This window comes from Adiantum capillus-veneris, chromosome 6, assembly GCF_014529385.1.
Source record: "Adiantum capillus-veneris isolate H3 chromosome 6, ASM1452938v2, whole genome shotgun sequence".
In the NCBI taxonomy this organism is placed as follows: Eukaryota; Viridiplantae; Streptophyta; class Polypodiopsida; order Polypodiales; family Pteridaceae; genus Adiantum; species Adiantum capillus-veneris.
In genome coordinates this window covers 61,270,850-61,296,758 of record NC_140936.1, presented here as the reverse complement: position 1 = coordinate 61,296,758, position 25,909 = coordinate 61,270,850, and the positions used below count along the sequence as shown (strand labels likewise).

The 25,909-nt window shown below is 47.1% G+C and overlaps 1 protein-coding gene across 2 annotated transcripts in view; it reads right to left on the bottom strand.

The window, feature by feature from the left end:
- Positions 1-25,909, bottom strand: part of LOC147455592 (protein KINESIN LIGHT CHAIN-RELATED 1-like) — a 60,079-nt gene that overhangs the window by 13,582 nt on the left and 20,588 nt on the right. The window contains exon 2 of one of the 2 annotated variants that reach the window (XR_015188385.1): positions 10,159-10,390. The exons of the other annotated variant lie outside the window; for it this stretch is intronic. The gene's annotated coding sequence lies outside the window, so the exon portion shown is untranslated. The remainder of the gene's footprint in view (positions 1-10,158; positions 10,391-25,909) is intronic. 2 annotated transcript variants of the gene reach the window in all.

The window sequence follows — 25,909 nt, the reverse complement described above, 5'->3', positions numbered from 1 at the left end:
CCATAGCGTTTTCTACAACAAGACATCATTGCCAAGCAAGTCCAAGCCTAGCGTTTTTGCAAAGTCCCATCGCCAGCAGATTTTCCATGCTAGCATTTTTGGTCCAAGACAGAGAAGCTTCAGTTTTCAGCTTTTGTGCCATGAGCAGCACGTGAATTTCAGCCCTTATGATAGCCATTTCAGCCCCGACACATGCTGCAGATTTTCAGCCTTAAAGACAGCACATACCAACGTTTTTCCTAGCGTTTTCAAGCAGGGCAGAACTCAGCCCATAGCGTTTTTGGACAGCAAATAAAAGATTGCAGATTTCAGCCTTAGGTCGATGTCGCCATCCCCGTCATCATCGTCAACATAGCCTAGACTTGCATTAGTCACATGCATTCACTTTGTACCTGATCGTGCAATCATAAGTAGACCACTCTCGCCGACGAGAGTGGGCCCTTCGGAGGAGGGTTTTATAACGTCGCTGGAGTCGTATCTCTCTTCTCTCTCTATCTCTTAGTTTCATACACTTGCACGCACAATGTCCATCCACTTTGTTGTGATCATTGCACTCTCTCATTAAGAACGGAAGGCTCTCCCTTCCATAAGAACAAAAAGGAACCTTGAGCACAGTTCGGAGCACTCATCTTGAGCAAAGTTCAAACATTCATTCTGCTGCACCTTACATTGGTATCAGAGCTTTGGCAGTGTTCTCTATCACTCAAGGAAAGAACCACAAGAATCACAAGAATTTTTTTGCTTGTTGCGGTCGCACGAACCCAAGTTTGCTTGGGCGTGTCGATTCCTAATCGTGTTTTTGAAGAGTGAAAGGAATCCCAAGAAAGAAGGGCTTGTCCAGCCTCCCCTTGTATCTATTTTCACTCATTGAGAGCGGACCGTGCACTTAGCGGCCGGCCAATCGACGTGAGGTGCGAAAAAGCAACCTTGGTGTGAGCGTAAGGCCGCCAAGGGGTGCGCCCGCGGAAAAGAGCAAAACTCGGGTGAAGAGAAGATCCTTCTCAAACACAAATTGCAAGCGAAAGAAAACCTCAAGAACCTCAAGAACCCAAGTTCCTCGTGAACTTAAGAACCAAAGATCATAGTGCATGGTCATCACCCGAAGCGGAATGGATACTTCACATACAGGTGATGAGCATGAGAGAGGAGACGAAGAGTTCTCCCCACCAAGAGATTTTTCCGACCCTGCCCCTTCTCCATCTACGCCACGAGTTGTACCAACTTCCATGGAGGCGATGGTCAAGTCGATGTTGCACATAATGGCCCAACAACAAGAAGCGAATCGCGTGCGCGAAGAAAGAAACGAAAGAATTGCCATACAACAAGAAGCGAATCGCATTGCCTTGGAACGCGAGCGCGATGAACGAGAAGAAAGAAAAGCACAAAAACAAGAGGAAGCTGAAGCAAGACGAGCGGCCTTGGAGGCCGATTGGGAGGCTCAAAGAGACCTCCGCACGCAAGAATTGGTTCGACAAGTACTTGCCTCGAAGTCCGAACCAACCAAAGATCGTGGGAGTTCCTCAAGTGGCACAAGCCACGAGGCGGATTCCAACAATCCAATCACCGAGAAGTTGACTTTCAGTAAGTATGATGGTAAGATGGATGCTACGGTTATTCATTCTTGGTTACATCAATTTAATGCTTATTTTGCGACAACTAAGAAGACAAGGAATAGCAAGGTTTTGACGACAGCTATGGGGCAGCTATGTACCTTGCCGATGATGCCATCAATTGGTACCACGCATGGCAAGAGGCACAGTTAGCCGCGCACCTATAAGAAGCTGTTGGAATTAGGGTTGCAGAGAAACACACACAGCTTGGAGAAGACGAAGGAAGCTAAAGTCACACAATAGAGAGTGTATTACTTAGTGTGCAATGGAAAGATAGATAGCCCTAGAGTGATGGACGTATATATATAATGCACGGGGGAAAAAACCTCCTAAAGAGGGAAAAAATGCCCCGGCGGTCCTAGTGTGTTCACACACATCACTACCACATGTATATAGTAACAAGTCCCCCCTGGAGTGATGCGGTGAACGAGAGCTGGCACATGAGTAAAGGGAAGTGCCATGCCCTGAGGACAGGATCAGTCCACAAAGGGGAGTAAGCCCAAAGCTTTGCGGAAAGCTTCAAGCTTCTCACGAGACAATGCCTTTGTGAAAAGATCTGCAAGGTTGTCCTGTGTTGGCACATAAGCCAAGCTGATCTCTCCTGCTGAGAGCCTCTCCCTGACATAGTGGTAATGCACCCCAATGTGCTTTGTGCGAGCATGAAAAACTGGGTTCCTCGCAACTGCCAATGTGCTCAGACTGTCAGTGTAGATAGTGTTGGCAGTGTCCTGTCCAACACCCAAATCAGCCATAAGGCGTCTGAGCCATACACACTCAACCGTAGCTGTGAAGACTGCCCTGTACTCAGCCTCACAACTCGAAGTGGCCACAGTAGGTTGCTTCTTGCTCAACCATGATATACATGAACTGCCAAGCATGAAACAAAAACCACTTGTGGAAACTCTCGTGTCAAAATAAACAACCCAATCTGAGTCCGAAAAAGCATGTAAGTCTAGCGGCAATGATCCCCCCTTGGGATAAAACAAGCCAAGATGTAAAGTGCCACTAAGGTAGTGGAAAATCCTCTTGACAGCCTGCCAATGCTTAGACCCTGGGCTATGCATAAATCTGCTGACCTATGAGACTGCAAACTGAATATCCGGCCTCGTGTTGCATACATAAATGAGGCAGCCAACAGCAGTTTGGTAAAGAGTGACATCAGCAGGATCACCAGCATCATGTAGACTCAACTTCAAACCTGTTTCCATGGGAGTGGCAATAGGTTTGCAATCCTCAAGTCCAAACTTACATAGCAATGTCTCTATGTAACTTTTCTGACACAAGGCAATACCACCATCACACTGCTTAAACTGTATACCCAAGTAATGATGCAACAGCCCCAAATCTTTCATCTTGAAAGTAGCATTCAAATCAGCCTTAAATTCAGCAATATGTCTCTCATTTGGTCCAGTGATCAGCAAATCATCAACATAAAGAACCACGATGAGAAATACATCACCCTCACACTTTACATACAATGTGCTTTCTATTGGACTGTTACGAAAGCCTTGTTTGACCAAATGAGTGTCAGCTTTCTCATACCAAGCACGAGGAGATTGCTTCAACCCATACAAAGCCTTGTTACATTTGCACACTTTGCCCTCTTGTCCTTTTATGACAAAACCGCGAGGCTGCGTTACATAAACTTCCTCAAATATGTCACCATTCAAGAAAGCAGTAACAATGTCTGATTGATGTACATCCCAACCAAAATGAGTTGCCAATGCACATAGAAAACGCACAGTAGTCATACGACAAGTGGGAGCAAAAGTTTCTTCATAATCTATGCCTTTTTGCTGTGCATAATCCTTTGCAACAAGTCGAGCCTTATGGCGATCAATCTCACCATCCAGCTTGCGTTTCAACTTGTAAACCCACTTTGTACCAATGGCCTTTTTGCCAGGAGGCAAATCACATAAAGTCCATGTGTCATTTTCTATAAGTGCATCATATTCTGATTGCATGGCAGCCATCCAATTTTCTGAATTCTGTGCTTCATCAAAAGACAGAGGCTCCTCAACATCATGTAAGCTAGACACAGCCAAAGCATAACAATCTGATGCATAAGATGCATGGCGAGAGCCTGAACGAGTACGACTAGACAAAGGTGCATCCAATTTACTGTCACGCAAAGTGTGCACCAGCCATTTTGGCATACCTCTAGCCTGCTCATTTTCAGCCCTTTCCTCATCAAGTACATCATGTACATCTGCATCAGTAATAGGCTGATCTACGACATTTTCAGAAATCCCCATAGGCTGTACATTTGCCTCATCGGAACTTACATTCGTATTTCCACCATTGAAAAGAGGCAACAAAGTGTCATAAATGTCCTGTGAGCTTACATTACTGTCTCTAGTACATGACAGCAAGGGCTGAACAGAATCTTCCACAAACACTACATCCCGAGAAACCAGAATACGTTTTGTTTGCGGATGATACAACCTGTAACCTTTGCTTTCAGCACTATAACCAACAAAAATACATTTGACAGTCTTATCATCCAATTTTCTGCGCTGCACTTGTGGCACCAAAGCATATGCCAAACAGCCAAAAACACACATGTGCTCAATAGAAGGTTTTCTATCATGCCATGCTTCATATGGAGTAATAGACTGCAAAGCTTTCGTAGGACACCTGTTAAGTACATAAGTGGCACACATGATGGCCTCAAGCCAAAAAGAATGCGGTAAAGCTTGACTTTTGACCATACATCGTGCCATTTCCATCAGTGACCTGTTTTTCCTCTCAGCAACACCATTTTGTTGAGGTGTATAAGGCAATGTACATTGGTGTTTTATCCCACGACTAGCCAGAAATGCATTAAATTCATGAGACATATACTCCCCCCCTCGATCGGAACGGAGGGTGCCCATAGTATATTTCGAGACATTTTCAGCCATAGCCAGAAATTGTTTGAAGCACATAAAAACTTCGGACTTCGCTTCAAGCGGAAATACCCATGCATGCCTGGAGTAATCATCAATGAAAGTCACGAAGTACAGGTAATTGCCCAAGGACGGAGTTTGCATGGGCTCACAAACATCACTATGCACAAGCTGCAACCTGCATGTGGCCCGAACTGAACCATCCTTTGGAAATTTAGAACGCTGCATCTTACCCAAAATACAGCCTTCACAAACATGTTTGACAGGTGCTTCAAGAGGTGGCAAAGAAGCAACCATATCAGATTTCTGCAAACGCAGCAAACTGGCAAAACTCAGATGACCAAAACGTGCATGCCAAAGTTTTGCATCTGAAATAGCCCTTGAATCTGCAACAGCATTTGCAAAATTTTGTCCACACTCGTCATACAAAGTGAGCTTATACAGCCCACGGCACAAAAGGCCAGATGCAACAATTTCATCACCAAAACTGAGATCATGAACTGTACATCTGTCATCCACAAATTTGACTACAAGTCCAAGTCTAGCAAGTGCGGATACAGACAAGAGATTCTTCTTGATCCCAGGTACATAAAGTGCATCAACAAGTGTGAAGGAACTGCCATTAGCAGCAGTGAGCACAATCTTTCCAACTCCCTGAACTGGATAAGAGGCGTTGTTGGCACAAGTGACTGAATTCCCATGAGGGACAGACTCGAGAGAGATAAACAATTCACGATGTGAGGTAATGTGCTTTGTAGCACCACTGTCGAAATACCACACATGTGAATCTGCAGCAACTGACAAGCATGCATCATGGACAGCAGGATTGTAAGTGCACTCTGCGCTAAAAGCCCATTCTGCATCAACATCAGCAACACAGTCTCCTTTCACAGAAGACTCAACAATGGCTGCATTTGTAGTGGAACCAGCCTTTGCAGTGGAACCACCCTCTTTCTTCTTAGCCTCTTTGGCCTTCAACTTAGGACACAACTTGATCAAGTAATCATTGGCTTTACAATAATGGCAACGCATCTTCTTTTTGCCCTAATCACCAGAATTACCAGACGAAGTACTGCCAGCAGAAGCATTAAGAACATAACTTTTGCCACTCGCAGCAGAACCATAAGAAGTGGCTGCATTGCTGTTACCACCCTTTCTTTGAGAAGCAATAAAAGCCTGTTCAACTGCACGCTGTCTAGTCCTGTTTTTTCTGGACAGTAACTCTTGCAACAGCAATGTGCATAATGCATCAAACTTGACAACTTCTGGATTTCCCTGGGTCATCAGTCTCCAAGTACTAGCAAAATTCTGGTAGGAATCTGGTAAGGCATCAAGAACAGTCTGCACAAGGGAACTGTCTGAAATGACTTCACCTGCAGAAATAAGCTGCTCATTGATATCCTCCACACTAGCAAGGAAAGTGTCCATATCATCCTCCTCATGCATAATCTTTGACTCCAGCTCTTTACGCAGCAAAGCAATTTTAGCCTCATTACGGCTTGCATAAAGACCTGCTAGAATATCCCAAGCTTGTTTTGCAGATTTTGCTGAACGGATGTGAGGAACAATGGTGCGCTTCACAAACAACGCAATCAATGCATGAGCCTGCGCATCCTTAACATCCCAACGAGCTTGTTCTGCCGTAGGCAAAACAACTCTAACAGCTGCAATCCTTGCAGCAAGACCTCCAACATCCTCAACATCGCCTACATCCTCAGAACCAGGACGTACATCAATGCCCTGCACAATGTTCCAGACACCCTTTGACACAAGAACATGTTGCATCATATAAGCCCACATAGGGTAGTTGTCCCCATCCTCAGCAGCAAACATCTTGAACACATCTGTGTTGTTGTTGTCAGCCATGGTAAATGCTGCACCTGATGTGAAAACTGCCCGAAAATAGGAGAAATGGAACAGAAACAACCTGTGCTATATAGCACAAACCGTAGAAGACTATAAGGCACCTGTTATGCAGAAAACGGCACTGACAGAAATTCTGCACAAAATGACGAAATAGCCTGTGCAGTACTGCCTGTAGTGGAAACGGAGGCCGAAATGAGCCCAAATCAAAATTCTGAGCAGACCAAGCTCTTCGAGCTTACCCAAAATATTTGTCGACCTGCGAACGCTCGCCAAAGCTCACTGAAATCGGAGAAAGTGAGCAGGCGTGTGCTGGAGCAACTGGCGACTAAGCCCGGGAGGACGTGACCTGCTCTGATACCAATTGTTGGAATTAGGGTTGCAGAGAAACACACACAGCTTGGAGAAGACGAAGGAAGCTCAAGGCACACAATAGAGAGTGTATTACTTAGTGTGCAATGGAAAGATAGATAGCCCTAGAGTGATGGGCGTATATATAATGCACGGGGGAAAAAACCTCCTAAAGAGGGAAAAAATGCCCCGGCGGTCCTAGTGTGTTCACACACATCACTACCACATGTATATAGTAACAGAAGCCGACGAACTCACGCCCCTTTCCTTCAATTGGGCTGATTTTCAAGACAAGCTCAAGGCGCGGTTTATGCCACCTCAGTACCTCGCACGATTGAAGGACGATTGGTGCGCTCTCAAGCAAAATGGTATGCCAGTCATGTCTTTTTCTAATCGTGTTTTGTAGCTAGGTACCCAATTACGCAACTCGGATGATGAACACAAAGAGGCATTCCTTTATGGATTGGATGAGTATATCAAGTACGATGTCGAGGTGCTCGATCCAATCGATCTCAACAAGGCGGTAGCGATTGCTCTCGCACACGAGATGAAGCACAATAAGGGAAAGCCTAAGGAAAACAAGACTTCCACAAGTACCTCGCAGACTCCTCAGAACCCTCAGAACGGTAAGAATGGTAAGAACGGTAACTCTTCTAACCAATCTTCCAACAGTCTCTCAGAAATAAATTCTTCCAATGAACCTACGGGTAAGGCTAACACAATTGCTAAACCTAAGCTTACTCCAGATGAAAAGGTAGCACAAGGAATTTTAGGAGGATACATCACGTCGGAACAGCAAAGCACTCATTCTAAGGAAGGTCGTTGTTTTCATTGTCACATTAAGGGTCACATAAAAAGAACATATCCTAAGGTTAAATTGAATGAATCTAAAGAATCCACAGAACCCACTTCCTTTGTCAATGCAATTACTGATAACACGAGTGTGCCCCAAGTTTCTCTTGACCCTCCCATTGATGATTCTCTCATTTAAATGTTATGGTCATATGTCGGGACAGCGTTTTGTCATATTGTTTGACCCGAGTAGTATACATGATGTGATCAGTCCCTCTCTTGTTGAGAGAGTCCGCCTAGAAGTTAGTCCGAAATCTCCTCTCGAGGTCTCTGGCTTTGTTCCCGGTATGGACTCTCTCATCACGCAAGAGTGTCTTGGTGTGTTGTTTTCAATTCAACAAGCTACTTTTCGTAGAAGGTTTTTTGTCTCTCCTCTCTCAAGATGTAATATGATTTTGGGCATTCGATGGTTTCGTGATCTTAACCCTCTCATTGATTGGGAGGCTAACACTTTTACTCTCAATGCGAAAAGTGACTCTCCCTTTGTCATTCGTGGAGAGAACATTGTTCATTCTCCCTCTCTCATTGCTAATATGCAGGACAAGATTGAAAGGATTCAGGAGAAGGAGACTCTCTCGGTCTCTTCTTCTCCAAAGCATGACACACATGGTTTGCATGATGATACGCATGATGATTTGAATGTTAATGATGAGCATGATGATTTGGATGACACTGACAAGCATGATGATTTGCATGATCAAGATGTGATTTCTCACAAGCATGATGAGTTGCATGAAGATGATGTGATCGTTCACAAGGATGATGTATTAGTTGATACTTTCTCTAGTGAAGCTAACCTCGTTGCAGATTCGATCAATCACGAAGGATCGATCTTGGCTCTCGAGCCTAGGTCCAACGAACCCCCTCAGGAAGAACCGATCTTGGCTCTCGAGCATAGGTCCAAAGAACCCTTACAGGAAGTATTATGTGTTCGCATGATTGATACGCACGCATTGTTCGAGTGTTTCATTCGTGATCGTTTCCTGTATTTTAGTCAGCGTCTGTATGTGATCCCTTTTCCTAGGCATGACATATTGTACGTTGAGCACGTTTCACTCATGAATGAGCACGAATGTATACAGATTTCTCATGAAAAGCTGAAAAGTATGCATTCAAGGAAGTCACATTCCATGTCTCTTCCTTGGCATGACACATTCGTAGAAAGAGCACATGAAAGTATGAGCACTAAGCATGGGCATTTCCGTTGTGAATTGCCACAGTTGATTGCTTTAGATCATAAGAGAAAGATTCGATCTCATTGTTTGCATGTTAGGTGCAGCGGAATGAATGTTTGCGCTTTGCTCAAGATGAGTACTCCGAACTGTGCTCAAGGTTCCTTTTGTTCTTATGGAAGGTAGAGCCTTCCGTTCTTAATGAGAGAGTGCTATGATCACAAACCAAGTGAATGGACACTATGCATGCAAGTGTATGAGACTGAGAGATAGAGAGAGAAGAGAGATACGACACCAGAGACGTTGTAAAACCCTCCTCCGAAGGCCCCACTCTCGTCGGCGAGAGTGGTCTACTTATGATTGCACAAATTGGTACAGTGGGAATGCATGTGACTAATGCAAGTCTAGGCTATGTCGACGATGACGACGGGGATGACGACACCAACCTAAGGGCTGAAATCTACAATCCTTTATCTGCTGTCCAAAAACTCTATGGGCTGAAATATGCTACAATCCAAAAACGTTGGTTTTGGGGCTGTTTTTTGATGATCTTGTCGCTGAAAATCTGCAGGTTTTAGGGCTGAAAACTGAGATTCTTAAAGGCTGAAACTGCTGGTCTTTCCGGGCTGAATCTGCTACTCTTTAGGACTGAATCTTGCTGGGATAAAAAACGCTAGGCATGGGGCTGTGGATAGCGATGGCAAGGGCTGAAAACGCTGATGTGTTGCAGCTTTGCCGGCAATGAAGCTACTGTTGAAAACGCTATGCATGAGACTCTTGCGGTGAAGATCTGCTTGCGGGACTACTTGTTGCAAAAACGCGAGGGCTGGGACTTGCTTGGCGATGATGCAAATGCTGAAAACGCTAGGGATGCAACTCTGCTGGCGATGACACTTGTTGGAAAACGCTAGGCTGATGTGAAGAGAACGCTAGCATGGGAAAATCTCTGCTTGGAGGGAAAATCGCCACCAAGGGTTCTTGCTTGAGAAGTTGCCTGTTGAGCGGTAGAGCTCCTACTGCCTCTTCTGCCAAATAGTGCTAGTCTAGGTTTGCTTATATACAAACTTACTCAATTTGCCCTACCTACTTTCCAACAAAAGTCACTTAAAAATAATAAGTTAAAAATATCAAAAATAGGTAAAATAGGCTAAATGCACTGGAAAATTCCCCTAACTGATTCTAATGGATTCTTATGGGAATGTTTATGATCATGCTGTGTGCAACCAGAGGATATGCATCTACACTAAGTGACTGGGCATGCACGGTCTACGAATAAACTCACAAAAGTGCCAGATCACTTCTAAATCTAGACTGACTGGACTGACTGAACCCTGATCATACTGTAGCTTGTCCAGGGACACATAGGGTTGCATGTGTCACGTGACATCCCCTCCTTTTCAAAGTGAGATACTGGTACCGAACTGTATGGCGTCGAGGGAGATCGCCAATAGCATCCGAATCCTGGAAGGGACTCTTCGCCGGCCCACTCTGATGTGTGGGTCATGCGGTACTTGAACTTCATAAAGGTCTGCAACGCTTGCTTCTTTGGGCCGCGCCGAAAGCGACACAAAGTCTTCTCTGGCTCCTTCGATGCTTCAACTTCGTCTAGAGTCATGCTTCTTTCGTCTTCAAGAATCTCCATGGCTGAAAATTTCTGAAACCATTTCCAACACAAAACCATGAACATACCTATTCCATGTAAAGTGAGTGGAAAAAATCTTGTCTTCCTCAAAGACTATGCATGCAATGTAGATGAACAAAGAGACGGAGTGCCAAACCATTCACCACACACACGCAAACAATGAGATCGAATCTTTCTCTTCTGATCTAAAGCAATCAAATGTGGCAATTCACAATGGAAATGTCCATGCTTGGTGATCATACTTTCATGTGCTCTTTCCACAAATGTGTCATGCCAAGGAAGAGACATGGAATGTGACTTCCTTGAATGCATACTTTTCAGCTTTTCATGAAAAATCCGCATACATCCATGCTCATTCATGAGTGAAACGTGCTCAACATACAATATGTCATGCCTAGGAAAAGGGATCACATAAAGACGCTGACTAAAATACAGGAAACGATCACGAATGAAACACTCGAACAATGCGTGCGTATCAATCATGCGAACACATAATACTTCCTGTGAGGGTTCTTTGGACCTAAGCTCGAGAGCCAAGATCGGTTCTTCCTGTGAGGGTTCTTTGAACCTAAGCTCGAGAGCCAAGATCGGTTCTTCGTCACTAATCGAATCTGTAATGAGGTTAGTTTCACTAGAGAAAGTATCAACTAACACATCATCCTTCTTGTGAACAATCACATCTTCTTCATGCAACTCATCATGCTTGTGAGAAATCACACCTTGATCATGCAAATCATCATGCTTGTGAGATATCACATATTGATCATGCAAACAATTATGTTGGTCATTGTCATCCAAATCATCATGCTCATCATTGTCAATCAAATCATCATCATGCTTCTCATAATCATGCAAATCCTGTGTGTCATGCTTTGGAGAAGAAGAGACTGAGAGAGTCTCCTTCTCATGAATCCTTTCAATCTTGTCCTGCATATTAGCAATGAGAGAGGGAGAATGAACAATGTGCTCTCCACGAATGACAATGGGAGAATCACTTTTGGCATAGAGAGTGAAAGTGTTAGCCTCCCAATCAATGAGAGGGTTAAGATTACGAAACCATCGAATGCCCAAAATCATATCACATCCTGAGAGAGGAGACAAAAATCTTCTAATGAAGGCAGCTTGTTGAATTGTAAACAACACACCAAGACACTCGTGATGAGAGAGTCCATACCGGAACAAAGCCAGAGACCTCGAGAGGAGATTTCTGACTAACTTCTAGGCGGGCTCTCTCAACAAGAGAGGGACTGATCACATCATGCATACTACCTGGGTCAAACAATATAACAAAACGCTGCGCTTTGCTCAAGATGAGTACTCCAAACTGTGCTCAAGGTTCCTTTTGTTCGTATGGAAGGTAGAGCCTTTCGTTCTTAATGAGAGAGTGCTATGATCACAAAACAAGTGAATGGACACTGTGCGTGCAAGTGTATGAGACAGAGATAGAGAGAGAAGAGAGATACGACACCAGCGACATTGTAAACCCCTCCTCCGAAGGCCCCAGTCTCGTCGGCGAGAGTGGTCTACTTATGATTGCACAAACTGGTACAATGGGAATGCATGTGACTAATGCAAGTCTAGGCTATGTCGACGATGACGACGGGGATGACGACACCAACCTAAGGGCTGAAATCTGCAATCCTTTATCTATTGTCCAAAAACGCTGTGGACTGAAATCTGCTACAATCCAAAAACGCTAGTTTTGGGGCTGTTTTCTGATGATCTTGTTGCTGAAAATCTGCAAGTTTTAGGGCTGAAAACTGAGGTTCTTAAAGGCTGAAACTGGTGGTCTTTCCGGGCTGAATCTGCTACTCTTTAGGGCTGAATCTTGTTGGGATCAAAAACGCTAGGCATGGGGCTGTGGATGGCGATGGCAAGGGCTGAAAACGCTGATGTGTTGTAGCTTTGCCGGCGATGAAGCTACTGTTGAAAACGCTATGCATGAGACTCTTGCGGTGAAGATCTGCTTGCGGGACTACCTATTGCAAAAACGCAAGGGCTGGGACTTGCTTGGCGATGATGCAAATGCTGAAAACGCTAGGGCTGCAACTCTGCGGGCGATGACACTTGTTGGAAAACGCTAGGCTGATGTGAAGAGAAAATGCTAGCATGGGGGGATCTCTGCTTGGAGGGAAAATCGCCACCAAGGGTTCTTGCTTGAGAAGTTGCCTGGTGAGCGGTGGAGCTCCTGCTGCCTCTTCTGCCAAATAGTGCTAGTCTAGGTTTGCTTATATACAAACTTACTCAATTTGCCCTACCTACTTTCCAACAAAAGTCACTTAAAAATAATAACTGAAAAATGTCAAAAATATGTAAAATAGGCTAAATGCACTGGAAAATTCCCCTAACTGAAGTGGATGGAGGAGGAGGACCTAGCAGATACTCCTCAGATTGTGAAACTTTACCTCGACGCTTTTGGTTTAGCATAGTCTATTCGAAACGGAACCCAGAATTCAGCTTGGCCGGAGATCTAGTGCAGTTGGATGCACAAGAGGGGAGTCACTCCGCTTCTTTGTCAACAAATGCCTTGATTTAGATACTAGAGTCCCTGATGTCTCTATGAGCTTCAGGGATACTGAAAGCTAACAGTATTCTACTGTATGACTTCAATGAAATGGAATTCCTGATTATGATACTGATTTGTTCTTGACTTCTTTTAAGTGCAGGAACTGATAGACGAAATGGCTGCAGCATTTTGGTCTGATTGATCTCGAATAGACATGGTTGCAATAGGGGTTAGTCAATCGGACATCAATGAGGTCCCGATTGGACCTAGATGCGATTGCTAGCTACATTGTCGATGAATCATGGTCTAAGATCCGAATGAATGTTGAATGTCATGTGATGTCCTATGATGTCTACTGATGTCCTGTGATGTCGTGTGATGTGACTGTCGATTTGGTACATGTGCTAGATGTGTGTTCTAGTACGTAGGTACTAAAAGTCAGTGTCTGCGAAGACGGTTTATGGCTTTTGTCGGTTTTGCAGGCGTAATCGCGATCGATTACAATGCTTTCAAGAGGGGGGTATGTCACAAAGTGATGACGTGGCTACCGACATCAGAAACCCTAATTTCTGCCAAAAACCCTAAAATTCCTGCAAACCCTAATTTTTGCCAAAATTCCTGATTTCCAAAAACCCTAATTTCTGGAAACCCTAACCCTAACTGTTGGCTGAAACCCTAAAGTGGCTGAAAACCCTAAAACAAGCACCAAATGCCTCGCGGCAGCAGTGTACGGATTTCCGGAAAACACGAAAGATGCTTTTTTTCCTCCTAGCGACGCAAAAACTGCAGCTTTTGGCTACGCAAGAGAAAATTGGGGAGAGAGAGAGAGAGAGAGAGAGAGAGAGAGAGAGAGAGAGAGAGAGAGAGAGAGAGAGAGAGAGAGAGAGAGAATTTGCTTTATTTTGCTCTCTTGAGAAAGAGAGAGAAATTGCTTTTGGACTGGAAGCTTTTGGGGCTCTGCTTTTGGGCATCCCTTGTAATCTTTATATACGCGGTGAGGGCCTCACTTCTCAGAGCATCTGGACGCAGAGTCTGAGAGTGAAACCCTAACCGCTCTTTGTACTTTGACATTGATTTAATACATAAAGAAATACCGAAAGGGGCGCCAGTCTTTGGGGCCAATATCTCTAGGCACGGAACTCCGCCGGGCCAGTGCAAATCTATTGTGATCTGTGAATTGTTTTGAAGTGGTTATTTGGTGCTGTGGTGATTGATTCTTGACTTGGAGTGTCCCAAGTTTGTTACAGGCGCCCAACTAGCAGGGACATGGATTCCATTGTTGCTACATGCTGATGATATTGAGTTGATATCAGACACACCGGAGGGTATGCAACGACGTTTGGATGCATTACATAGCTTTGCAAAGGATGGTGGATTGTTTCTAAACCTTCGTTAAACCAAGGTTATGGTGTTTAACACCACACAGCAATGGATCAGGAGATCAGCACCTAGAATGTGGAGTACACAAATGCATACGTTTATCTTGGGATAGTCTTCACTGGGCCAAGGTTTTCTTTGAAGAGAGCACCAGAGACTAGACTGACCCAAGCATATGCGGCCTTGGAAGGATTTGTCACAGAGTGATGACGTGGCTACCCGAAACCCTATTCTACTGAAACCCTAACTCTAAAATCAGAAACCCTAATTTTGTTGAAACCCTAACCCTAAAATCAAAATCCCTAGTTCTGTCCTAACCCTAACCCTAACCTTGATTTGCTGACATGGCGGGCTAACACGTGGCCAGCTGTACAGACACCTGCGCGATTTACGAAAAGCTGGGGAGATTTTTGGCATTGCTTTTGCTTTTGCGTGGGCTGTTTTTTATTTCAACTTTTGGCATTGCTTTTCCACGCAATGGGAAAAGAGAGAAAGCCTCTTTGCTTTATTTCATTTAAGCAAGAGAGAGAGAGAGAGAGAGAGAAGAAAAGCCTCTTTTGCTTTATTAAAAGAAAGAGAGAGAAAGAACTTTTGCTTTATTTTTCAAAGCTTTTACTTAAGCTTTTGATTTTCAGCTTTTGGGGCTCTGCTTTTGCAACCCTTGTACTCTTTAAATAAGTGGGTAGACCACTCACAATTGAGAGCATCTGGACGCAGAGTCTGAGTGTGAGCGCATGCCCGCACTCTTGTACTTTGAACTCAGATCAAAAAGAAATAGCGAAAGGGGCGCCAATCTTTGGGGCCAATATCTCTAGGCACAGAACTCCGCCGGGCCAATGTCGAATAAATTGTGAACTGTGAAACTGTTTTGAAGTGGTTATTTGGTGTTGTCGTGGTAGATCCTTGACCTGGAGGGTCCAAGTCTGTTACAGTGGTATCAGAGCACGGCCGATTTCTCTTCTAGGGAAATCCGATCCCAATTTTTTTTCCGCGACACCTATGGCTTCAGGCAAAGATCAGTCGACTCCCTCTGCATTCGGAGATGCGGGAAAGGATCACAACGAAGACTCCGGCAAGGAGTATGGCCCGCCTCTGTCTACTCGGGCGCGGCGTGGAGAGATGGAGCGTCGTCAATTGATCGGCGATGCAACAAAGATGATGCTCAATTTTGCGAAGGACCCAAAGTTTGCAAAATATACGAGCGAGATTCTTTCCAGGAAGTGCATGCGCAGTGGTAGAAAACCACAACACCACCCCCAAAACCCGCTCTCAAGTAACCTCCTGTTCCTAAGAAGTATACAAAGAAAGAATTAGAAGAGGTGGTGGATGCACGACTTGCTCAGCTTTTTGACGCGCAGAACAAACCTAAAAAGCACGACAAAAAGCAGAAGAAAGACATTGACTTCCCGAACTTTTTGGGTCGTCAGACGACTTTTCAAAAAGCAAGAAACAGAAGAAGCGTGTTCGATTTGAAGGAGTACCCAATTCTTCTTCTTCTTCTTCTTCTTCTTCTTCTTCTTCTTCTTCTTACAGTTCTTCTAGCTCATCTGACTCGAGCGAAGAAGATAGAAAAGGCAAAAAGCGAAGCAAGAAGCATCGCTTCGGAAAGGGTAAGAAAAAGACAAAGAAGTCTAAATCTCGCCCCGTGAGTGATAGTTCTACAGGGGACTCGTCTACAAACAATTCAGACTCTGATGAGAGCAACTTTTATGCAAAGAAGAAGAATTTTTACAAAGCCAACCAGTTGACTTTCTCGAAGACAAAAGCAAGAAAGTCCGAGAGTTTAAGGAAGGTGGACAGTCAATTAAATTTGACACATTTTCGGGATATAGAGATGCTTCGAAGGCTGTCTTTGTACAGCAGTTTGACATCGCTTTCGCGGGAGGGTGTTACTCAGAGCACTCTAAGATTCGGAGAGGTGCCTCTTACTTTAATGGCAATGCTCGAACTTGGTGGTCCACGCTTCTTTTAAGCAAGACTGCGCCAGCTAAATGGCTGAAATTCAAGAGGCTTTTTATTTCTTCTTGGTTGACTCGGGAGTATGAACGTGATATACGAACTACTTGGAACCATCTTCGGATCACCAAGGACGACACAATGGACGCTGTTGCGAGAGATTCTGGAGCTCTTTTCTACCCGCTTCTTCATTTAAGAAGATATCGTTCAAGGAGCAGATTGAGCAGTTTACCTTGGGTCTTCCTACAAAGATCCGAGATCACTGCTTGGAAAAGAAGTCAACTTCTATTCAGGAGTTTATGGGTCATGCAAAACGAGGTTTTTCCATTCACTATGGCGGTCTGACTTACCCCACCGATGAGATCATGGCACAAAGAGTCGAATAGACTTCGAAAAATGAAAGTAGAAAGAGAAAGAGCAACCCAGAACAGAAAAAAAAGATGCACGACCCAACCTTACTTCTCAAGAGCGAGCGAGCTTCATCAGGGAGGGGAAGTGCTTTGGATGCGGGGAAACTGGACATATCTCCGCGAAGTGCCCTAACAAGGCACCGAATGAACAGGACGACGAAAGGCCTGAGAGTTCGAGAGCAGCTAAGGAACGTAGCAGAAAAGACACAAGCAGAATTGGTACCACATTGCGTGGCACCCGAACCGAATCAAATGAATGAAAGTACAAACTTTGCCGCTTTTGGGGCAAGGTGAAAGATCAGGAAGCTCTTTTGAAGGAGCCGAGGCCAACTTCTTTTCACTTGGAATTGGTGGCTCGATTTGGAATTACTCCCGATAGACTGAGGCCACAGGCGGAGGTAGTTCGAGTGGCACCCGGACGGGATGTTTCCATTACACCGAGCATTGGCAAACTTTGTTTGCAATGACAGGGGTGTTTAGGGCACGAGGAGTTTTACATATTTTCCTTGCAAGGTTGTGACGTTCTACTTGAAATCCCTTGGTACCACAACAACAACGCCGAGGTTGACTACTGGGCCGAGAAAGCGACTTAGACAAATGAAGGGCTCAGAGATTGTACTTGATGAACTTCAATTTCTGTACTCACTTTTTTTTGGGAGAGAACTAAACGATGGATGAAGGTCGAATATGTTTGACCTGAACAAAAGAACGCCAAGATTTTCTCCGCACTCATGCCGATTGCTTTTTAGAGGGCCTACTAGGCGAGTTACCATCCGCTCGTCCTGAAGATCATACTATTGATCTGATACATAGAAGCACACCACCGAACCGGCCACCTTACTGTGTGAGCCGAGCACAGAACGAAGAGATTATGAACCAAGTGAAAGACCTCTTGGAAAAGGGTCTTGTCCAGCCTAGTACTTCACCGTATTGCTCTCCAGTATTGTTGGTTTTGAAGAAAGACGGATCTTGGAGAATGTGCATCGATTATAGAGCTCTCAACAAAATCACCATCAAGAACAGATTTCTGATTCCTAGGATCGATGATATACTCGACAGATTACAAGGATCCTCGTGCTTTAGCAGGATTGATTTGAAGAGTGGATATCATCAGATCAGAATCGCGCGGGAGACGTCTGCAAGACAGCCTTTCGGACAACTTTTGAGTTATTTGAGTTTTTGGTGATGCCTTTTGGCTTAACCAATGCTCCTGCGACATTTAACCAGATGATGGACAGGATTTTTCGAGAGTACAGGCTATTTGTTGGCACTTTCTTTGACGATATCATTGTTTTCTCCAAGAATGAGGCAGAACATAGAGATCATTTGCTTCAAGTCTTTCAGGCATTACAAGATCACAAGTTAGTGAATAATGCGAAGAAAAGTGAATTTTCCTACCAGAGATACACTTTTTGGGACACATTGTGTCAACAGCAGGAGTACAAATGGATCCGGTCAAGATAGAGACTATCCGTGATTGGCCCTATTTGAAGAATGTCCAAGAAGTTGGAAGCTTCTTGGGACTGTGTTCGTACTACAGGCGGTTCATTCGAAAGTTTGCAGAGGTTGCTTCCCCTTTGCATATCTTGACACAAAAAGGAGTCCCTTTCTCGTGGGGACCCACAGAGGTGACTGCCTTTCAGACTTTGAAAGAGAAATTGACTACGGCACCAGTTTTGACTTTGCCAGACTTGCAGAATTCGTTTGAAGTATATTGTGATACTTGTGGTCGTAGTCTGGATGAGGTCTTAATGCAACAAGGCCAATGTCATGCCTATGAGAGCCGATTGTTTTCAAGGCCGGAATTGACAGTACAGATATGTGAGAAAGAGCTTTTGGCGGCTATCCATGCTCTTATTCAGTGGCAATATTACCTCCTTGGAGCCGATTTTACAGTTTTTTATAGATGATGGAAGTTTATGCTACTTCTTGTCATGGAAGCAACTATCGGAAAATGCCTCTTCTTTGGCTTTGGCATCTGTTGAATAGTAGCTGGATCAAGAGAGCACTTTAACTTGGCGCTCGCTGCTGCTGTTCCCCCCTTCGCAGCGCTACTCGCCAGCCCTCCCCCCCCCCCCCCCCCCCCCCCCCGGCCCTGCCTGCCCTCGCTGTTGTCGCACCCGTCCGTTGCAGCCGCCCACGCCCACCACTGCCGTCCCCACCCGCTCCTGCCAACGCTCTTGCCTTAGCCGCCCCTACCCGCTACCCCCCCCCCCCCCGCCGCCCGCCCGCCCGCTCTCTTTCATCCCAATAGTTCCCTGCAAGTCGGCTCCTTCAGCATTGAGTCTCCTCTGGGGCAGTGCTCTGCGCGCCTATTTGCAGAGTCCTCCCGCCGCCCTCTTCTTACGCCACAGCAGTAGACACAGATGGAGGCTCCAGCTTCCCCACAGAGGGACTCGCCCGAAGCCCCCTCGCCCGACACCGCTGAGCCCAACATTCGACTTGCTCTTTCGCCAACAGAGCAAGCGAGCCTTGTCGCAGAGGTAGAGCGATTGCAGGCGACTTCGGTCATCTCCAAGATTCTCGGCACCCGACCTACCAGAGGAGAGCTACGAGACCTTCTCCAGGCCCGCCTTCTCGCAGAGGTGGGCAAGATCTTGGATGTACAGATTCTCGGACGGGGTTACTATCAAATCGAGTTTGAGACCTCCGAGATGGCGTCCAAGGTCATAGCCATGAGTCCACTGACCATCCGAGCAGCAAGTGCCAACTTTTGACATGGTTTTGACCCGGCTTCGGATGTTCTAGTAGAGGAGGCAGACATCCCCATCTCAGTCTGCTTTCCGAGTTTACGGAGGAAGTACTTACCACTCCTATTCAGGATTGGCTCAACCATTGGGACTGTCTTGGAGACACCTCGTACGGCAGCATCAGTAGCTGCCAAGGCGGCTGGCATTCCCTCAGTTCGAGTTTTGGTCAGAGACACCCACACCCTCCCGAAGGTTATCCTCTTGCCTCGGGTGAGTGGGGGTTGGTTTAGACAGAGTGTGGAGTACTCAGGCCTCCCGAACCAGTGCTTCATTTGTTGACAGATTGGCCATCTAGCGAAGGCCTGTCCACGGAGGAGGCCGCGACCTGCACCACAGCCTCAACCCCAGTCTGCCGGGATTGGCCCGCAGCCACAGACAGCGGCACAGCGCACACATGCAGAGCCACCCTCCGAGCCTGGGGCTCCAGCGGAGGAGGGGCGGCAGCAGGCCCGTGGTAGACGATGACACGGGCCACAGCGTCAGCCTGGCACTCAGAGTGGCCCTCGGGCGCCTACTCAACAGCAGTGGGTTCCCACGGGGAACCGCTTTGGTCCTCTTGAGCAGGAGGAGGTCCCTGCTCCAGCCCCCACCCCAGCTTCACCCTCGACAGCCTCTCCCCCCCCCCAGAGTTCCCCCCCTCTTCCTCATCCTCCCCCCCGCCTTCTGCTCACGTCGCCTCTCCACCTCGCCCCTCTACCTCTGTCACCCCCTCCCACCCCTCTTCTCCACCGCTTCCCCCAGCTCCTTCTCCCCCCCCCTCCTACTCCAGTTCCACAGTCGAACCAGGGGGCAGGGCCTTCTCCGAAGGCTAGGAGATCTCTTGGCAGCACCTTTGCCACGAGTCGCCTAGCGAGAGAGGGTCAGCCTTTCTTATGGCCCCCTCTGCAGATACAGACATCTTCCCTTGCAGCTATCCCTCGTGGTCTGACGAGCATTGACATCCGGCGCCGCTGGGACTTCTTCGACTACGGTTTCACTCGTTTTCTCGGCGATCCCTCTGCAAACCATGAGGCAGTCTGCTTCAGGGTCCATGCTCTGTTCCTTGCTGCTAGGGGGATAGAGGCCTTGGACTCGGCAGTTGGTTTCTCCTTCCCCCTCTGCGGCAGAGCCGAGATAGAGTGGACCCTCGACTCAGTGTTGGGATGGTTGCATACACAGATCCTAGACATGGGAGAACTTGGAGTTACAAACATGCTGCAGAATTTGTGGCCATTGGCCAAGTTTGCGATGACACCCCCAAACTCAGCAGGATGTAGGCACATTGTGGTGTACTTCTTTGCTGATACGTAGTGTTTGCCATGCTATGTATACATTCATGAGGACTCCTGGACAGAGGAGGTTGCTTTACACACGGCTCGCTCTGCTTGGGCTTGGGCTAGGCACTCACTGCAGTCACACCTATCTAGAGGACGCTCGGATGCGGATTACTCCCCATCCAAGCCAGCCTCGAAGATAGCCCGTCTAGCTGCTGCGACAGCATCTGCTCTCTCTCGCTCCCCGTGAGGATCGTCTCATGGAATGTGTAGGGACTAGGTGGGCCCCAGTTTCAGCGTCAGCGGGGTCGATTGCGTCAGGAGCTTCAGCGTTGCCTTGTGGGAGGAGAGATTGATCTCCTTATGCTTCAGGAGCACCATCTGTGTGAGAGCCGCATTCAGCGATGTGGTCAGCTTTTGCGTGGACGATATGATACCTTTTGGTCACCTGCTTTTGGACCTAGAGGCATCTAGGGTGGGGTATGTATGACTATTGCGGACTCATTGCAGCAGGCCATTGTGGGCAGAGGGATTATTGTGCCAGGCAGGGCTCGATGGATTACTATGCAGGTTCAGGGTGGCCTTGTGGGTTTCCTGAACATCTATGCACCCAATGTGGCGAGTGCTCGTGCAGAGTTTTGGTCACAAATTGTTGAGTCTCTGCCCGCAGGCAACTCATTGGTGCATAGGAGGGGACTTGGGACATGTTGGAGGACCCTTCTGACAAGATTGGTGGCAGCCATGCTACTGTGCATGGAGTCGAGTTGGCAGCTTGGGAGAGGTTGTGTATGACTTTGAGGGTCTCGGATACATGGCAGCACTCTGGTTTTGTGAGGCCCCCAGACAGTCTTGCCTTCTCTAGATCGGACCACAGAGTGGGAGGAGTGAATCTATCACGGATAGATCGCTTCTACACTAGTGACCACTTCAGTGACTTGGGAGGATCAGTGGGCATCCTGGCAGGGACCTCCTTCGCGGATCATGCACCAGTGATCCTCACAGTGGCAGACAGGCAGAGGAGTGGGAGCACGATGCTCCGCATCCCAGAGAGGGTCTTGTTGGACTCAGCACTCAGAGAGAGGGTAGAGGCTCTCTGGACAAAGGGCATGGACAAACAGGATTCTCCTGCTAACAGAGCGGCCTCATGCCTAGCTCAGATTAGCCATTTTTTTCTTCAGGAGTCTCTGGCTCGCCGGGCTGCAACGAGAGAGACGGAGCAACGTCTCAAACGGGGCATTTCTTCATTACAGAGGATGCACGAGCAGCATCCAAACAGTCCTTGGTTGGAGGAGCAGTTACAGCAGGCTCGACAGGAGCTTGCTAGCACAGAGGAGAGGCGTCATGAGTTTGCTTTCCACCGACAGGAATCTCAGTGGACTCAGGTGGGTGACAGAGTGACTGGTGCTTTCTTTGAGACAGTGGGACCTCGGCACTCACATGCCAAGGTCAGTCAGTTGAGGAGGCCCGATGGGTCAGTTGCTTGTGAGCCTGAGGATATGCGTGCAGTTGCTACTGACTTCTACCGTGAGTTACGCACGGAGCAGGTTTGGGCACAAATCCCATGTCTTGTGACTGAGGAGATGCGTCAGAGGCTAGATATGCCACTTGAGCTTGAGGAGCTACACGCGGCTCTTAGGGCCCTCCCCCGTGGTAGCTGTCCAGGTGAGGATGGGTTGACTCCCAGCTTTTTCTTGGAGTACTGGGACCTGCTTGGCCCAGATCTCTGTAGTGCTTTTCAGTACATTTTGCACACAGGAGTGATGCCTGACAGCATGAGTGAGGGCCTGATCTACCTCATTCCCAAGGAGGGTGGCTCCTTGGATGAGATTCGACAGTGGCACCCATCACCATCCTCAACTCAACCTACAAAATTCTTCCCAAGGCTCTGAGTTTGAGGATTCAGCCACTTTTAGAGAGCCTTATACATGGGACTCAGACAGGTTTTGTCAAGGAACGCAGTATCCTTGACAACATCTTTACTTTCTGGGAGGCTTCTGCCCTGGCACGGCTCTGTGGTGAGGACCTTGTGATTCTTCTTCTCGATTTTGAGAAGGCATACGACAGAGTTGACTGGGACTTTCTAGAGGGCACTCTACGCAAGATGGGCTTCTCAGATGCTTGGATCAGAGGGGTGTCAGCCTTGTACAGACAGACTCACAGTCAGGTACTTTTGGCAGGAGGTAGAGGTGATCGCTTCATGCTTACACGCTCGGTTAGACAGGGCTGTCCTCTTGCCCCCTTACTCTTTCTGTTCTATGCGGAGGCGATGAGCAGATTTTTGGTGTCACAGCAGGTTGGTCTACGGGGCTTAGCACTCCCTATTCGGGGAGATGAGCTATCGGACGCTGAGTTTGCCGATGACTCAGCCTTGTACTTAGATGGCCAGGAGGCCAATCTTCACAGATGTGAGCAAGCTTTGGAGACCTTCTGTTGTGCATCGGGCGCACTGATCAACTGGAGAAAGACAGTGGCTTTCTCGATTGGTAGTGCTCCTGTGCCAGATTGGATGCCAGGACAGGGTTTCAGGTGGATTCTCCCAGGGACTGCAGTTTGGTACTTGGGTTGTCAGGTTGGTTTGGACTTGTCTCCCGAGCAGCAGATTGCTCCCCTTCTCCTGTCTATCAGGAGAAAGTTGTTACATTGGAGCTCAGCACGACTTTCTCTGGCTGGCAGAGTAGTAGTTGCCAACCATATGTTGTTGGCGACTATGTGGTACATCACTTCGGATCTTCTCGAGTTCTTGTATCAGCCACGTAGAGAGCCTGATCAGGAACTTCCTTTGGTCAGGACGTGACACTCAGATAGCCCGAGCCAAGGTGGCTTGGCAAGTCATCACGCTTCCTTGTTTTCAAGGAGGGCTTGGGATCATTGATCCAGCACAGTAGAGCAGAGCCCTTCTTGGGAAGTTCATAGTCAGAGAACTTCTTCCAGGTGAGGAGCCCTGGAAGGAGTTCTTGCTGCAGAGGCTTCGTGCCAGGGTGCCTCAGTCAGGAGGCCCTTGGCAACCTTCGACCATATGGATCTTTACAAAGATGCGCAGAGTTGGTTTGAGCAGGAGACTGGAGGACCGCTTCGCTGTGAGTTTGCTTCGATCTTGGGAGCTCTTACGGCGTGGCTTGGAGCAAAGACAACCGACGTGCACGGAGGAGCGCCTACGGCAGCCCCTCGTCTGGAACCCCATGGTTAGCACTCAGAGAGGCCACTTGGTTGGTAGTCGGCCTCATGTTTCCTGGGGTCCCATGGCACCAGGTCCAACGCGCTCTCTAGGTGACTGGCTAGAGTTTACAGGTTTGTCAGAGGAGGTGCAAAGGTTCCAGCTACAAGGCATGAGAGGGGTGCAGAGCATGTGTCAAGACATCTCAGAGTCAGTTCCAACTGAGTGGCTCACGCCTCTCGAGCCAGTAGCACCCCGGTGGATGGGAGCCTTCACACGACTGGAGGTTCTCATCTCAGTCAGGGCCTGCTCAGAGACTGTCCCAGCCCTGTTCTTCGAGCTTCAAGGTGGGAGACAACTACAGCGAGTTGCAGTAGAGGCCCCGCAGGTAGCAGAGTGCTGTTTTCAAAGGATCCGAGTAGTGGGCATCTGTGGGAGGACTTGCGTCATAGACCCTGACCCAGCAGCTCTTGAGACTAGACACTGGAGGCTATGGGCTTGGGAGTGTTGTCCACTGGTGTGTTAGGTGCAACGGAATGAATGTTGTATTTTCTCAAGATTAGTGATCTATATTTGCTCAAGGTTCCTTTTAGTTCTTAAGGAAGGAGAGAGCCTTCCGTCTTCTGGAGAGTGCTATGATCACGAACAAAATGAGTGGATATTGTGCGTGCAAATGAATGAGACTGAGAGAAGGAGAGAGAAGAGATACGACACCCGAGAGGTTGTAAAACCCTCCTCCGAAGGCCCCACTCTCGTCGGGGAGAGTGGTCTAACTTTGATTGCACAAAGGTGTACAATGCGTGGCTGAATTTCGTGGACTATTTCGGGGCTGAAATCGACTGTTTTACTGCTGTCGTAAGGGCTGAAAATGGTGGATTTGTCGGGGTTCATGCTGATGGTAAAAACGTTGAGGTACTGTATATGTCAGGCTGCGTTTTTAGGGCTGTTAGTACCTGCTGAAAACGCTGCAAGGGCTGAGGTATCCATGCTAAGAAAACGCTACAAAAAACTGGTTGTCTAGCGTTAGTAAAAACGCTAATGGCTGGGCTGTATGTTGGGAAAACAAACGCCAGGCAAGAGGCTTTATGGCGATGCTAAATGGTGTGGGAGGAAACGCCAAGGATGGGGAGATGGTGGCAATGGCCTGCTGTGGAAGAAAACGCCAAAGTCTGGAAACTTGCCCGGCGAGGATGGGGATCCAAAAACGCTGGGGGTGCTGGGGGTACTGCTGAGAAGTTGCCTGTTGAGCGGGAAGCTCCTGCTGCCTCTTCTGCCAGAAAGTGCTAACTTGGGTTTGCTTATATATTAACTTGGCAAAATTGCCCTACCTACTTTTGTTGGAAAGTCACTTAAAAATAATAAGTGAAAATAACCAAAAATAGGAAAATAGGCTAAATGCACTGGAAAATTCCCCTGATTGAATCTGATGGATCGTGAAGGGAATACTGATGATCATGCTGTGTGCAACCGGAGGATATGCATCTATGCTAAGTGACTGCATCTATGCTAAGTGACTGGGCATGCACGGTCTACGAATAGACTCACAAAAGTGCCATATCACTGCTAATCTAGACTGACTGGACTGACTGAACCCTGTTGTGGTGTAGCTTGTCCACAGACACATAGGGTTGGGATGTGTCACGTGACATCCCCTCCTTTTCAAAGTGAGGTACTGGTACCGAACTATATGGCGTCAAGGGAGATCGCCAACAGCATCCGAACTCCTGAAAGGGACTCTTCGCCGGCCCACTCTGATGTGTGGGTCGTGCAGTACTTGAACTTCATAAAGGTCTGCAATGCTTGCTTCTTTGGGCCGCGCCCAAAGTGACACAAAGTCTTCTGTGGCTTTGTGTAGCGGAATGAATGTTGTATTTTCCCAAGATTAGTGATCTATATTTGCTCAAGGTTCCTTTGATGCTTCAACTTCGTCTAGAGTCCTGCTTCTTTCATCTTCAAGAATCTCCACGGCTGAAAATTCCTAAAACCACTTCCAACACAAAATCATGAACATACTTATTCCATGTAAAGTGAATGGAAAAAATCTTATCTTTCTCAAAGACTGTGTATGCAATGTAGATGAACATAGAGACGGAGTGACAACCCGTTCATCAAACACATGCAAACA